Raw genomic sequence first — 16,859 nt, 5'->3', positions numbered from 1 at the left:
CAGCATTGTTTGGCAAGCAAAATAGGAAAGATGGTACATCATGTCATGTTGTGGGGACTTTGCTTGCAAGGGTCACTGTAGTATTCAAGTGACATGCTCTGTGGAGAGGCATTTTCCTCAACAGATACTATTGTTTTATCAATCCAGAAAATAGTCCCAGGAATACCTCTAATGCCAGGCTTTTCGCAGAGAGATAACAGCTCCCCCCCCCCCCGGTATAATTTATGTTCATTTTCTGATTTTGGGGTTCAGAACAACGTTTTTTGCTATTGCCAGTTGGAAATAACAGTACTCATGTATTTAATGGTGTATAAAGAAAATTACATGCTAGATATATTCATGTATAAGTCTAGAAATTTTAGTCAGAAAATTGACCCCAAAACCTAAGTTGACCTATGCATGGGTCAATGTAAATACTATCCTTTAATTCTTATTAAAAAGGGGACCATCCCCTGGTGGAGGTTAAGAGTGCAATCTGCCCTGGAAGTACTGGACTCCCTCTTCTCTCTCTTCTATCTAACCTTTAGTGTGAGCCAAAACTGTATGCCTGCCAGAATTTTTTTGGCATTGTTTTCCTTTGCTTCATCATTTAGATCCTTTGTTACATGTCCCTAAGTTTTACCCTCGACTTATCCAAGGGTCATATCACAATCCATAATTTTGCCTCCCAAAACCTGCCCTCGACTTATACATGAGGTCAGCTTATAGTTGAGTACGGTACATCTCAGTGAGTGCAATTCACATACACATATGCATGGAGGAGGAGGTACAAGAAGTTTGTTTTCCCCCTTTTCCCTAATGTGCACCTCAGCTTGTCAAAGGAAGTTGCTTTGATTTTGGGGAGACTGGGATGCATTGCTGGGAAAATGCAACCCATATTTGCTGGGGAAATGTCTCATATTTCATGGAACGTAGGAGAAAAGTTTTCTCTTTTTTTGGCCAAAGGCATATTTGTTCTTGAAAGGCAGTGTGTCCATTCATTTTCTTGAGCAAGAAAATAAAAGTATGAGAATGGTATACAAGTTTCAGCAAGTCTGGAAGTTGCATGGTGTTGATGTAAGAAAGGGAAAGGTAGGGAAGACTCTTCTGACAAGATCTGATATTATTGATGAGTCCAGATAGTCTGGTACCAGGTGTATTTGACAGGGAAGAGGAAGCTTCCTGGGCAGTCTCCTTTGATCATATTCCAGAGCATCATCTCCCATATTCATCTATTAGTCCTGAAGCTTTAATATCAGTCACCATTGTACATTGTACATCTTGGAGCAGAGTTCCTTATACTGTATTTAAAAGTAGCAGTCTGCACACTCCTCCTCCCCCAAGTTTGGTTGCCAGCTAAGCGTAATAGTTGCCCAAGTTGAACAGTTGCAAAAGTGACATTGAATTTGTGTCATCCCTTAGCAGGAGAGAGAGTTTTTATATTACTCTAAGTTCTGAAGCACCTTAGAAATATATACTGTACATTCTTTATTGCACTAGAGCTGATTCGCCAACTACGTCCCTGTCTGGACCGGAGGGACCTAGAAAAGGTAGTACATGCGCTGGTAACCTCTCGTTTGGATTTCTGCAATGTGCTCTACATGGGGCTACCTTTGTATCAGGTTCGGAAACTGCAGCTGATTCAAAATGCTGCAGCCAGGTTAATTACGGGGACATCGAGGTCCGACCATATAACACCTATTTTAAAACCTTTACACTGGCTGCCTATACGTTTCCGGTCCCAATACAAAGTGTTGGTTATTACCTTTAAAGCCCTAAATGGCTTGGGCCCGGGTTACTTGAGGGAACACTTCTCCCTACATAATCCTCCCCGCACGCTCAGAACTACAGGAAAATGTTTACTCAACCACCCTAAGCTGAGATTGGTAACAACACAGCAATGGGCATTTTCAGCTGTAGCGCCCTCCTTGTGGAATGCCTTCCCTGAAGATATCTGCCACAGTGAAACGGTGGAAGCCTTCAAGAAGGCTTTAAAGACTTATCTCTTTCAACAAGCCTACCCTCCCAATTCCATCTAAGATTCTACCTCCCCTATTGTTTCTGCAGTTTGGTTTTAATAGATTGCGATGTTTTAAACAGTTTTTTATCCGATGCTTTTACTGTCGTTTGAATTTAATTCTTTTTTTAATATGTATTTTATGATGTAGATGCTTTTTACTGTTTTTACTGTTTGATTAACGACATGTACACCGCTTTGATAGTTGGAAAAGCGGTTTATAAATGAACATTTATTATTATTATATTATTTAAACCAAATGACATTAACAAAAACCATTCCTGTTTTTTAAAAATTGATTGTTCCTTTTTTTAAAAAAATATTTCCCAATCCTCTTATTGGAACAACAATGACTGTTTTTAATGTAAAAAATTTAACAGTTTATTGTTATACTTTACAGCTTAATTATTTATTGGCAGTTGTTCATTGTTAGACCAGTATTCAGTGTCAGTTACTTCTTTTTAATCACTTAAATAAAAATAAAAAATAAATATAGTGCAAGAAATGCCATTAAGAAACAAATCCTTCAGTTAACATAGGTTCAACCAAACATTTTGCTTTAAATGAGTACATCTGAACTACATTTTGCTGCTTTATTTTCTGATTTAATCCTGTATTGATTCAGTCCTACACATTAATGCAAAAAATAAAAAAAACCCAAACTGATTTAAATAAAAAAACAACCTGGGTTTCTTTGTGTTTACAAACAACCCCTGGATTTTTTCCAACACTGCTTTAAACTGACCACTAATCAAAGTTCTCAAGACAGTTTGTTAAAAATAGAAAATACAATGATAATATAATATAAACCACAGCTTGTAAAGCACAACTGCAACATTGAGTCCCAGTCAAATAATTTAAAATTACTAAAATGCTTTCCTATTGTCTCCTCCCAAATAAAGAACTAAGATAACATGAAATGGTATTTTTCTCTCACACAAAAACATATACTCTGAGCATTTAATAATTCAAACAATAGTTTTAAAATATGTTCTATAAACACGTTAATGGTTCCAGAACCTCCTGTGAATATCAAAATCTATGGATGCTCAAGTCCCGTTACATTCAATGCATAGTAAAATGCATCCTTTAAATAAAACAGCAAAATCAAAGTTTGGTTTTTATTTGAGGGGGGACGTGAATATTTTTTTAATTGTGCTTAGTTGAAACCATGGATGCAGAATCTGTGGATATGGTTATGAATGGTTCAGTTGGTGCAGATGCTCCAAGCCCAGCACTAGCTAGGGGCCCACTGCTGAAAGTGGTGAGGAGGGTATTTATTCCTTGTTCTTCCTCAGTAGCTTTCCAAATCTCGTGCTGTTTTTCTTACTTCCCGTATTTTTGTGCATTATGTGAGTACTTGAGTAACATATACATAGAGTTCAGTCTGTTAAGACTTATCCAAGTTGCAGGGCTGCAAATTGTCCCAGAAATGAAGGTCTTTGTCTCTTGTATTTGTTTATCTTGTTTCTATATCATTGCTGGGTCACCCATGTGGCACAAAGTAGTACCTGTTTTGGGCACTGTTGTAGGTAGTGTTGCAATAATTCTCTTCCACAAAACCGAGACAAAATGGAGGACATGCAAGAAAAATGGAAGACCATATTAAAAGCCAAAGACATTAATGAATTAAAAAAACATAAATATAAATTCATGCTTCTTAGTCATGCTCAAAATGCAGGAGATAGAGAGATCTTGTAGCCCCTTTGAGACTAAATGCATCAGAGGACTTTAGCCTAGGAAAGCTCATGCTGCCAACATATTTCTTTAGTTAATAATAATAATAATAGAATTCAAAGATATAGAGATCTTATACCATCTCTGAGATTAAATGCATCTGAGAAAGTAGATTTTAAGCTAGGAAAGATCATGATGCCAATATCTTTCTTTCAATTAACAACAACAATAATAATAGAATTCAAAGATAAAGTGAATCCACATGCCCTGGCCATGCATGCCTGCCTGCACTGCTGCTGTTGACCAATCCCGGCAGCAAAAAAGCAAAACAAGTAAGAAAAATAAAAAACTTAAAGTAAACGCACGTGCACACACAGAGAGCGAGTCCCTCCTCTTCCTTCTCTCTCCTCTTTCTCTTCTTCTTTGCCTTTTCTTACCCCTCCTCCTCCTTTTCCTTTTCCTCCTCTTTCTCTTCTCCTTTGCCTTTTCTTACCACCTTATCCTCCTCTTCCGTCCTCCCAGAAAGACATCCTTGACTCAGTTTCACCTTTTTCCATGTGCCTTCTCTTTCTGCCTGCTTTGCTCCCAGAAAGAGATAATCCAACAGCCAACCAGACCTCTCTCCTGTTCCCTGTGTTGGCAAGGATCCTACAGCAAGGAAGGTGCAGGAATGGTGGCGGGCCCCAGTGGAGACTGTTCAAAAGCCCCTCTTCCTGGGCCTGGCCAATGGGGAGGAGCTGGAAGTCCACCCCCTGCAGCTGTTCCCCCAGTCATGGCTGCTTCTCATCCCAGGGTGATGAGAAGCAGCACCTGGGAGGCTGGGAAGGAGAAGCCACTGGGGAGGAAACCATTGCCCCCAAAAGCCTCGTGTGATTGCTCAGCTGCCCCGGCATCATAGGAAACCAGGACATACAAATGAAACTGACCGGGACTGTCCCGCTTTTGGGGGGACAAATGGTAACCCTAGTTGCAGAGTCCCAGTCACCATAGTCTAGTATTGATTGGGATTAAACTGAAATGAAATGATACAGCAGTTGTCTACCAGACACATAAAGCATAAAAAGTCCTATGCCACCTTTATTAAATTAAAAGGAGCATGAAGTTAATATTCAGAGTGTATATTCAGAGGTAGCTGTCTTGTCCACAAAACAGTGATATGTTTATTGGGTCAACCAAAATGCACGGAATTAATGTTGCAACCTTTCCAAGTTTCACTGGCTTCTTCATCAGGCAAAGATATGGAAGTTCCACAGAGTGAGGAACTGATCTGAAGCTTATGACATACTGATTTTATTTACTTGTGAGGGAGATCTGATAGCAGCAACATGCACAGTCTGCAGTACAGACTCTTTTCTGTAAGCAAGTTTTTTCAGCCCCCCCTCCTTTTAAAGCTATTTTTAGATTGATGGCAGGTGGTCTTCTACTCCTCAAGGAGAGTTTCCAACCTGATATGAATGAGTGGAGTTTTCAGGCTCTGCTGACCAAGAAAGTTGTTCATAAAGGCTGCCAGTAACAAATGCCATATTGTAGCAATTAATCATCCATCCCTAATAGTTTCCAGTGGCAGTTGAACAAGTGACCCTTGCTAGAAAGTGAGGGTTGGAACCTCTCCTCTTGAGTGACTGCAGTATCAATAAGAAAACCTTAGCCACTCGTTTGACATGAGTAATTTGTCTGATGGGTTGTTTTTAGTTTCTGTGTTTGCTAACATGGACTTGTCTACTTTCTTGAGATAATAAATGATCCTTCTGTAACTATAAAATTGCTGCTGTCACTCTCTGGATCTGAACTCCGTGCATGAATGTACCTATAAATTGGTCGATCAAGCATGCTTCTTTTTGACACTTATCTCTTAATCTAGGTCGTACGCACATAAAAATCTCTTTGCTGTTAGGCAAACCTACAGTGGATCTCTAAAATTTGCTAATGAACTCTCATTGAACTTAACACAAAAGCAGTCCTCTCTGATCTTCAGGCTTCTATATGTTAGAATTCAAGGCACTCAGACTACTTACACAGGGAACATAAATTTTCAGGGATTTCTGTTATTCTGTTTAGTCTGTATACCCTACTTGCACAGCTTTTCCAGTGATACCCATATAAATGCATATAATCATGAGCAATCTGACATTTTGTATTATATAACTGTCTGAGGCTGCATCTATACTGGAGAATGAATACAGTTGGGTACTGCTTAAACTGCTATTGCTTAAAGTTGTATCATTTTACTTGTTCAAAGAGTAGGTAGGCCCTCTTTTTGAGTACTTTCAGATCACTTTTCAAGATTGGTGAAGAGATATTTACTGAAAAACAGAATTTTGGTAAAGAGTGTATGCTATGCTAGCATAGTATTTCTAGGGCGGCTCTCCTCAACCCATCATCCTCCCAGTGAACTAGGCTGCATATCACATTATCCCTGCCATAAGTTCATCAAGACAAATTGTAGTTCAACATATATAGATGACACCAATGTGGGGAAGGGTCATTCTTGATGCCTTTTTTTCTTTTTAAAAATTATTCCCATATAGCGTTCAGGGTATTTTGAAACCACAGGGATTTTCTTTTTCTAGGTAAAAACAGATTTTTTTTGAAAAATTGAAAAATGCAGTATTTTATTCCTTTATACTTTGCTATTTTCGGCAAGTCACTTTGCTACTTTAGGAACATAAAAAACCTTATATGTATATCACCTAGTTTTGCATAACATTGTCATGCTTCAGTTTATTCACAACATAAATGCAATTTTTTTGTTACAAATGGAACTACCAAGATTTTGAACTGTAATGAACACTTGAACTATTAAGAAGCTTTTTGGTCTTGCCAGCTTCAGGAACAGGCATCCCCCCACCCCCAATAACAACAGCAGAAAACATCAACATTATAAAACATTGAAAAATGCAATGTCTCAAGTAGCTCAAGCATCAGGCAGATACAATGCATGAATTTCCTTGAAAAGAACTGAGAAAATTCAACTAACACCAGGAATTATAATGATATGATTACATAATTTTATATAAAAATCTTCTTACATGGTTCTTTGAAATCATTCTGGGTACTAGGTATATGGACATCATGTATTAAATACTTTATCATTAATCAAATATCGATTTTCACATCATAAACTCATTTAGAATACAGTGGTACCCCGGGATACGAATTGATCGCGTTACGAAATTTCCGGGATACGAAAAAAATAGATAGGAAAAAACTGTTCCGGGTTACGATGTTTTTTTCGGGTTACGAATGTTTTTTTCGGCGCGAAATTCAAACCGCAAAGCGCGGCTAGCGGCTTTCCAGCGCTAGCCGCTAGCCTTTTCGGGTTGCGAAATTACTCGGGTTACGAACGGAGCCGCAGAACGAATTAATTTCGTAACCCGAGGGACTACTGTATGTGTGTATGTGTGTGCCCATGCAATCTTTCTCCCTCTGGACTGCTTGCTACTTTGACAATTTAATTACTGTGTGACCAAAACTAACTAGGTGTGCAGGCTGGCACATGCTGTGCATTGACAGCTTTTGTGTAATTTTATTTTCCAGGCTTAAAGCTGTGAAGTGAAGTGACGATGGCGGCATTTCCTATTTCCCAGGCTTGTATGTATAATACTTTCCTGTATTCTTTGTTTACATAGATCCAGGATAAAAGAAGGCTCTTTTAAAGTTAAAGTTCTGGTTAAGACTGGATAAGTCTTTGTCTGGTTTCTTAAATACATTTTGCTGGGTGATTTTGTTTGAGAGATAGGGTAAAACATGTTTTGAGATAAAGTGAATACTTCAACAGTATACACACATCTTTATGAGTCATGAGAACCTTGGAAAGGATCAACTAGGTAAACAGCAAAGATTTAAAATAAGAAATGGTGTTCTCTTTAATGCTGGAGGGAAAAAATGAACCTTTATGAAAGGAAATTTGGTGAATGTGAAAGTTAATTGTGTGTTTCTCCCATTTAAAGGTCTGATTGCTTTATTTCAATGAGTTCTTAAGTGATTCTCGACCTGAAAACAATTATATTAGACTAGATGAATAGTAATTTTCCAAACAGTAGTGTCTCATGGACCCTGCTTAAAAGTGGTACTACACTTTGTGAGGCATTCACACCTACCTCTTATAGGTTTCCCACATTTTGTTGTGTAACAACTTGGAATATATTTAATTGACATTGTTACTACTTGGTGAAAACAATATATTCAACACTGTGAAGGTACAGAAAAATTTTATGATGATACAGAAGTAAATTAAATAAGGAAACAACACTATTCTTGGCAGCAGAGGTATTCACCTTTTTTGCTTTAACATAATCAAATGGATTCTGGTGCTACTTGCTGCCTTCAGAAGTCACATAAATAGACCAGTCCACCTGTGTGCAACTCCAGTTCTACATGATCTTAGATTAGATACACATTTTTATGGAAAGCCTCCTTGAATTGTTTGGGGAGCAGCAATTTCCTATGAATGGAAAATTTGCATTCACAGGAAATTGCCGCTTTCCAAACAATTCAGGGATGCTGGAGGAGAGCTGACGATTCCCTAGCGTTTAGGAAGCGTGTCAGGCTTTCACACACACATACACACACACACACACACACACACACACTTCCTAAACGTTTTAGCAGCATTTTACCAGTGCTTACCCCATGGTAAGTGCTGGTCTGAAAATCTTCTGTGATGGTTTTAAAAGCTTTCTGATGAAGTCGTGCTGATCCCACCATGAACCCATCATTTAAGTTACATTGACCATCATTTTGTATTAACTGAAGTTCGCGTTAATACAATGCCGTTTCAATGACAGTTAATGGTGGTTAATGACGGAATCAGTGCAACAATTTGAAAGCCTTTCATGCCATTGGGGTTGATGACAGAATAAGGATGGGGGAGCAATCTTGTCCTTATCCAGTCCCCATGTGATAATCTCCATTGACTCTGCCTAGAGAAGGCTACAGTAAAGCGCAGTGACCAGGAGGATGTGGGAGACAAAACCAAGAATGCAGTGGAAACTGAAGAAGCTGGGGAGATCTGTAGCTGAGATAGGAGAAGCAATCCACAGAAGAACTATTATCTGGATGGTCTACAAAGCTGGGCTTTATGGAAAAATGGCAAGACAAAAGGCTTGCTGATACAAACCCATATTGAAACCTGTTTGAAGGTTGTAAGAAGACATGTGGCAGACACTGCAAACATGGTGTATTCCAACATTCAAACCACTACACTATGCTGGCTCTCTTTATAAAACTTAAAAATTAAATTGAGAAGAATTGATTGTTTAAAGTTGCTAACCCCTAGCCCACTGTTAAAAAAAGACTGTGGGCCTATTCTGTGACCACTTAGGAGGCGAAATGCTTCTAACGCACAATATAAATTGATAAAGAAAAATTACAAATAGTCCAAATAATATGAAAAAAGACACATGCAGAACAACTTTTTATTCACTGTTTTTGGTATGTTAATTTGTCCAATCACATTGCAGCTCTTTAATACCTTAAATGTAACGCTTTAAATGTAAACAATTTTGATAGTGATGTTTAGGTATAGTAGACCCCCAGTTATCAAGAATGGAATGTCTGTTTCTTCTGGTAAAGAGAATGATAAAGAAAAATTTGACAAAGAATCCTTTTCTTCCAAACTGTGACAACAGCAGTAGCACCTGTCAAAACTGTTTGCAGCAACTGAGCAGGCTACTTGTGCCCGTTGGGATAAGCCATGGGCACATATGCTATTATTTCTGTTCACCCTATTAGTATCTTTGCATATCCTTTATTTTTGAAGTGATTTTTTTTCTCTGACAAAAAGAAAGATCATAATTGCCACACTGATTCATACTAAACCCCCAGATACATGCGTGTCTCTGAGTACAAAAAAGGTGACTTTAATGTTTTTAAAGCATCTCTTTTTCTCAGTACAGATGGACCATACTACACCTCTGTTTAACCTTCATATTGGAGAGGTTCTATGAATCTGTTTTAACTTGCCAGTGAAACACACTTTTAACCTTCTAACTTTTACTAGACATTAGTTTTATAATGTTGCCATGGAGAAACACAAAAAAATTTATAGGACTCTCTTATCCCCAGTAGCTTAATGGATAATTAAATCTTTTCTGCTGTAGGCCATGGGGGAACTATTCTTTTAATTACTGCATCTTTCTAATGCCACAAAATACATTCACCCAGAAAGAATAGTTTTTATAGTTTCTAAAATTTGATGTGCATACTTCTTTACTCTTCTGCTTTACTTAGATACGTCCAAGTGGAAGATGTTCTGAGGAGCAAATGGAACATAATTGTTTTGGTTTAGCAGATGGCAGTGACTTTTCTGCTGAAGATATTAATAGCATAAATGGGTTTCACTGTGAACAAAATGTGAAATGGTTGAGTTTATTGATGTGCGTTCTTGTAGTGAAGAAACAAAGCACAATTATTGGACAAAATATGAAAAGAAAAAGTTTATTCTGTCTGAGAAGTCAGTGAGAAATAGAAGAGATGATGATGATGATGATGATGATGATGATTATATCCCACCTTTTCACCAAAACTGGGAATCAGAATGTCTTACAAGATTAAAAACAGTACAATTAAAAACATAGGAAAATGTTACATTAAAACAATTAAATTATTACAATATCAAAACAGATTGCATTTAAAAGAATAAAATATAGTTTAAAAGATAAAGGTGTTTAAAGATACTTCAAAAGAATACAACACCCAACCCCTTCTTTAAAAAACCTTCTGTTTTAAATGCATGTCTGACCTGGAAGGTCTTAGTCTGCCGGTGGAAGGACAAGGAGAGGGCCATTTGGGTCTCCCTGAGAAGAGAGTTCCAGAGTCTAGGGGTAGCCAAGGAAAAGGCCCTCTCTCATGCCCCCACCAACCATGCTTGCGATGGTGGTGAGACAGAGAGAAAGGCCTCTCCTGAGGATATGTATTGCCTGCCATGATAATTTCAAACTGGCTAATAGAATACATTTTTCTGAAACTTGTGCAGTGATTGAAACTAGATTAACCAGTTACTGGAGGTTTGATTATTTTGCCTTTGCATGGAATAAACAAATGAGGACTGTGGAACACTTTGCATTCAAAAGGATCTGTGTACCTACCTATTTAGAAATCACTAAATTCACTAGGACTTTTCTACATAGTAAGAGTACATTGTAACCTTAAAACCCTATTGAACTCATTAATTCTAAACAGATATGCATAGGCTTGTTACACAGGAGAAACAGTGGTAAATACTCGCTAGCCCTTCCCTCAATTAATTGGATACTGAAAGTGGAAGAGAACAAGGCAAACAGCTTCATTTAGGAAAAGGGTTTGGTTGTTTGAAGGGCCACCTTTTATTCTTGCCTCAGAAAGGATGTTTACTTGTAGTTTAATTGCTTGAGGTTATCTGCTGTAAAGACAGAGTGTGGCTGTTCATTTCTTTTGATGTGCGTCTTTGTAATGAGATGATATGGTTAGACATTTATGTTCCCACAACATTTATGTTCCCACAACAACCCTGAATTTTAAACCTTTCCCTCCCCATAATTTTTGGCAAATCAAATTTTGTTTTTTAGCTGATGCACGTTGTTACCAAAGCCTTCCTTAGCAACCAGATATTACTAATATTAGCTCCAAGCCCTGTACCAAAATATATTTAAATGTGGCAAAGTATCTATGTTGCACTATGGTCTCCTTTAATGCTTTCAGTCTCCTTCAAGTAATTGAATCAAATGAAGCTTATTGTACTGTAAGTAAAGCTGACTTTGCTAATAGGGTTAAGGCTATTTGAGCCATAAGACAAATTCTTTTGAATGCTTTCATATTAAGAAAAATGTTAGCTGAAGCTGGAATTTTCTTTTTCTGATCTCTATCTGTGTGTATGATTTAATTTACAGCTTGTGATCTGAACCGTCATCTGCCTTGTGAGCACTTCCTCTTAAGAGACATGTATCGCCTTAAAAAGCCACGTTGCTTTTGATGTGATCTGCTAAATTGTTCCTGTTGGGCCCTCTGTGTGCATGAGCTGGAATACTATATCTTAGGGCTGAAAGAACATAGAGCTGTTTTTCTCATGGACCAAAGGTATGAACTGATATTTTATTGCTTTATCAATCTGCATTCTTCTATGCATAATGGGTTGGGTCCAGTTTAGGGCCAAAGCACACATTACTTTAAAGTTGTAGGTAGCTGCTACATCTTTTCTCCTTCTTTTAGAGTAAATGCATAGGTCCCAAACTTTAACCCTCTTATCTGCAACAGGCTTGATTCATATTAGGGGATCCATGCCTATAATTTATGTTGCTAGAGAGTTTTTTGCAGTTTAGACTAATTTATATTTAATTGATTTGTGGATTTTCCCAAGACACGACAACAAACAGCCTGGTTTCTCATTTTGAGAGACTTTACATCATAGAAACATCGAATTGCAAGGGATGCTGAATATCAGGGTCAATTTTTCTGCTGTAAGGCAGGCACACTCGTTCAGTTTACACATTAGCATATAGCAGAACTTTGGAAAGTTCCATTCCTGGTGTATGTATTCCAGAAACCCTTTGCTGGCTGGCAGATTCTGAGAGATATACTTGTATTCAAACGCATAATTTTCTGAGCTCTGATATATAGTTTTTGTGGTGAAGGGCCATAATGCAGAGCTTTGCATGCATAAATCCTGGGTTCAACCCCTGGCATCTTTAGGTAAGGCCAAGAAATGCTTCTGTCTGAAAACCTGGTGGTGTCCTTTAAGGCCCCATTCTCACTGGCACTTTTGCGCTGGGAAGCTTCAGTTTCTCCCTCCCTGAATCTCTCTGGAAGCAAGTGTTGACTACCAATCAGGGGTATTTTAACCCTGAATGCCCTCTTGGAGAATTCGGGTTTAAAATGAAGGTGCCTGGCTGTCAATCAAATTAAGTTCCGCGATCGTCATAGGTGACGTTTCCAGCACTCATTGGGCAATCGGAAGTGTGCTTCCCCCCTCCTTTTTTTTTAAAGAACCAGGCACTAGAATGCGCACATTTTGCCAAATTTAAAAACCTCCTGTGTGTGTATGTTGTCGGTATTTGGGTCAGTGCAGGTTATGATCTGCCCTTGGCCCTGTTTTCAACCCCAAAATGCAAGCTAATGCCATCTCTGCATCCTGCATCTTCCTTCCTTGACACCCCAGAATGCCTCATACACATGTTGTTGTAGTAGCAGTAGTAGTAGTAGTAGTAATAATAATAATAATAATAATAATAATAATAATAATAATAATAATAATAAATTCCTCACCTCGGAATGCCAGAAAAGGATACGATGCCATGCATTCTTTGCTTTTCCTAGGCTACCCCTGAATTCCTTAGAGACACTAGCAAAAGCATTCTGTGTATCAATTTGCCAATTTGCCAAAGTGGAAAGAGAAACATTATAACATTCGTATTGTAGCATTCATTCGCAAAGGAAAAAAAGTCTTGCAAAGTGCCCTTTGCTACATTTCCCCTTTGCTGGAAGCGAGGAAATGAAAGGGAAAGTGAACAAGCAACTAGCCACGTTCTATCTAATATATACTGTATCTACCTGAAGCAAAAACTATGCACATTTTCTGCCAAAAATAATTAAAAAATCAAACATCAAAAGGGAAAAAGTCCCTGTTGGAGAGGAGAGGCTTGGCTTGCTCTGTCCCTCTGACCTGCTCTGAATTGACCCTTCCTCCTGCCTCTTCCTTTGCCTCCTCCTGCTCTGTTACAGAATGCCCTCCATGGCCCCCTTCTTTCCCCCGGCTCCTTCATCATCCTCCTCCTCCTGCTCTGTCACTTTCTCCAGTTTCCCCTCTGCCCTCCCTCTGACTGCCCTTTGCAGCCCCCGTCAGTCACCCCGATTCCCCTTTTTTGCAGCCTGTCACCCTTTGCCTCCTGTCACCCCAATTCCCCCTTTTTGCCTCCTGTCATTTGCCTCCTGTAAGATTCCCCTTTTTTGCATCCTTCTTCCGGCTCTTTCCTCCTCCTCTTCCTTCTTCACCCCAATGAGGGGAGGGAATGCTCGCCCTCTGCCCTCCCACTGACCTAAATCCCTCCCCTGAACTTGACCTGATCATGATCGGGGGCAAGTTCATATTCGCAGAACCCGGGTTTTTTCAAAAGAGATGGCTTTTGCCCCAATTGCAAATGACCCATGCTAAGAGGCATTTGACACGAAATGCTTGTGCATGCCTCTGATTCACTTGTGGGAGATTCGGGGCCAATATGAACTTAACGTGAAATAATCGATTTCTGATCCGGGGTAAAGTGTAGTCTGAATGGCCCCTAAGTGTAGCAGTAGTGAGGCAGACAGATGTACCATCTGACTCAGTAAAAAGCAGCTTCTCAATAGTCTTCATCATTGCCCACACAGCAGTGAGTCATATTATGCATTATTATTATGATTTATTATTATTATTATTATTATTATTATTATTATTATTATTATTAACCTTTATTTATAAAGCGCTGTTGTGGTGATCCCTGGGAGCAATGCCCTGTGCGTGGCTCTTACTCCCAGGGAGTCACTTAAAGAACTTCCCTTCCCGGATCTCCTAGGTCTCCATTCTCACTCCCTGCTGAGCGGAATGAGACCCCTGGAGGTCCTATAGTCTCGCTGCCACCACTCAGTGAATTCAATGCACTACGTCTCCCAGCACACACTGAGACTTGCTGGGGACCTCTAGTTTCAGCAATCAGTAAAGAACACCCATTAGACTGAGCTTAAGACGCGTGTACAGAGAGTAGAGAGAGACAGCAGGTACCTTTAAAGAAAGATATTTATTTTAAAGAAATAGAATAGGATAGGAAGATATCTTTCATGCAAAGCCTCCTTGCCTTGCAGGTACAGAAAGCATAGTTACAAAGTATTCATTTCAGGCAAGCTATTTGGATAAAACATAATAAAAGCCTAGATGCGCCATCTAACACATTTTCCTAACTACTCATGCAGTGATGGGATTTGTAGTCCGTGTTGAGTTTTCAGATAAAAGGAGCTGGCCCTCATGGCCTAGCTCCACTGGCATCGCTTTTGCCTGCCTCCGTGCAAGCACACAGCTGGATTCCCCAAACAAACACAAAGATGGAGAACAAAGGAAAGCGTGGTTTCCCCCCAAGAGGAGAGAGGAGAGACAAAGAAAGCATGGTCCTACAGGGTATTTTAAAGTCCTCCCCTGGAACCTTCTTGAAACTGCTGCTCTGGCACTGCTGATTGGCCAGGTGAGCCTTATGTCAGCTATGATGTAGCTGCTCATTAGCATGTGATGTCAGCTCTCATTAGCATGTAACTCCCCCTATATTAACCCTTTGTAGTCAGGAGAAGTTTCCAAACGACAGGATGACCTAGTCATCACAGCTGTAAATTTACATAGCGCTGTACATACAATCTTTTTAATTTAGTGTGTGTCTTGTGTATATGTCTATTGTGAGTTTGGTTTTAAGCAAGAGAAAACTTTTAGAATGTCTAAATCAATAATAAAACCAGAAATGTTCAAGATTCAGTGAGCTGGAGATGCCTTAACTGTTTAATGATAACAGTCTTATGTTTCATACAAGCCTTAAGGTAAAGATATTCCTTATTCAATCTTAAAGGTAAAGGTGTTCGACCATAGGGGTCGGTGCTCATCTCTTTTACTAAGCCGAACGGCCAGCATTGTCAGAGACTATTCTGTGATCATGTGGCCTACATGATTACACAGAATGCTCTTTACCTCCCCACTGGAGTGGTACCTATTTATTTGCATGCTTTCGAACTGCTACGTTGGCAGAAGCTGGGACTAGTGATGGGAGCTCACCCCCATCATGCGGCACCCAGGCCTCGAACTGCCAACCTGCCGATCTGGCAATCAACAGTGTCTTAACCACTTGAGCCACTGAGATCTGCTGTGGCTGGAGTGAGAATCACACTTCCATAGATGAAAAAAATATCGGTAAATTTAAAATGTTTCCTCTTAACAAAACAGGAAAGGTTGTCTGAAGCAAGGTATACCCATCTTTAGCAAAAAATAATTGAGGTTTTGATAACCAAAAGGTTTTTTTCCCCTTTTAAAACTGGAAATGACCTTTCTATCACTTCCTGTTTCATCTGGAGGGATTGGTTTGATCCCTGGAGAGTGATAGCTGGAAAAAAAATGGTTCCTGGGCCCCTGAAGTTTGCTCACCCCTGCCCTTGAGAATACATTGCTTTGTGTTGCTTCTAAAGTGATGAAGCTCCAGTTAACAAGTCAGAGCTGTAAGCTGTCATTTATTTGTTCAGTGACAACCACTTCAGGTGACTGTATGCACACATTATTCTCTAAGAACCTCTTGAATAAAAAACCCCCAAAGAAAATACTGCTTATAGCTCCTATGACTAAAGGGCACCTTAATACACCAAGTTTCCAAGCAGATAAGGGAGGAACCTTATCTGTAGCTGAGATTATGCTCCGCCTACTGCTTCAGATAGGCATGAAGAGCAGCAAAGACATGTCAGTTATTATGTTTCAGGTACACAGCTTTAGTTGCTGCCTTTGGCGTACTGAGACATTTGTTGAAAGACGTTCTAAATTTGAGGATGCCAATCATGCTGTCCTCCACATTTGATTAGATTGCAATTCCCAGATGCCTTAGCCAGCATTGCTGGTGGTAGAGAATGACGGGAGGTACAGTCCATAAACCTCTGGAGGGCTGCATTATTCCTATAGCTGTGTGAATGCCAGCGAGGACAGCTATTATTTGTCCTCTTTAATTATTTATTTTTTTAAACTTTAGAGTGACACCAAGCCTGCTGGTCCAGAGTGAGAGCCTAGTATGGTGAAGGGGGGGGGGGTTAACCCTTCCCTGCTTCAGTGCCAGCATGGATTGCAAACCTTCTGTCTACAGTTTATATTATACAATCATAGAATCATAGAGTTAGAAGAGACCACAAGGGCCATCCAGTCCAACCCCCTGCCATGCAGGAAATCACAATCAAAGCATCCCTGACAGATGGCCATCCAGCCCCTGCTTAAAGACCTCCAAGGAGGGAGACTCCACTACACTTCGAGGGAGTGTGTTCCACTGTTGAACAGCCCTTACTGTCAGGAAGTTCCTCCGAAAGTTTAGGTGGAATCTCTTTTCCTGTAGCTTGCATTCATTGTTCCAGATCCTGTTCTCTGGAGCAGGAGAAAATAAGCTTGTTCCTTTGTCAATATGATATCCCATCAGTTGCACGATAGTGATTTTTAAGAAAATGGACCATTTCA

General features: G+C 39.5%; 1 protein-coding gene across 1 annotated transcript in view; it reads left to right on the top strand.

The window, feature by feature from the left end:
- Window positions 1–16,859, top strand: part of TIAM1 (TIAM Rac1 associated GEF 1) — a 274,407-nt gene that overhangs the window by 52,301 nt on the left and 205,247 nt on the right. Inside the window, exons 2-3 of the mRNA XM_042459672.1 lie at window positions 7,211–7,264; window positions 11,542–11,728. The gene's annotated coding sequence lies outside the window, so the exon portion shown is untranslated. The remainder of the gene's footprint in view (window positions 1–7,210; window positions 7,265–11,541; window positions 11,729–16,859) is intronic.

This window comes from Sceloporus undulatus, chromosome 3 (assembly GCF_019175285.1).
Source record: "Sceloporus undulatus isolate JIND9_A2432 ecotype Alabama chromosome 3, SceUnd_v1.1, whole genome shotgun sequence".
Taxonomy (NCBI): Eukaryota; Metazoa; Chordata; class Lepidosauria; order Squamata; family Phrynosomatidae; genus Sceloporus; species Sceloporus undulatus.
This window is presented reverse-complemented; position numbering and strand designations above follow the sequence as displayed.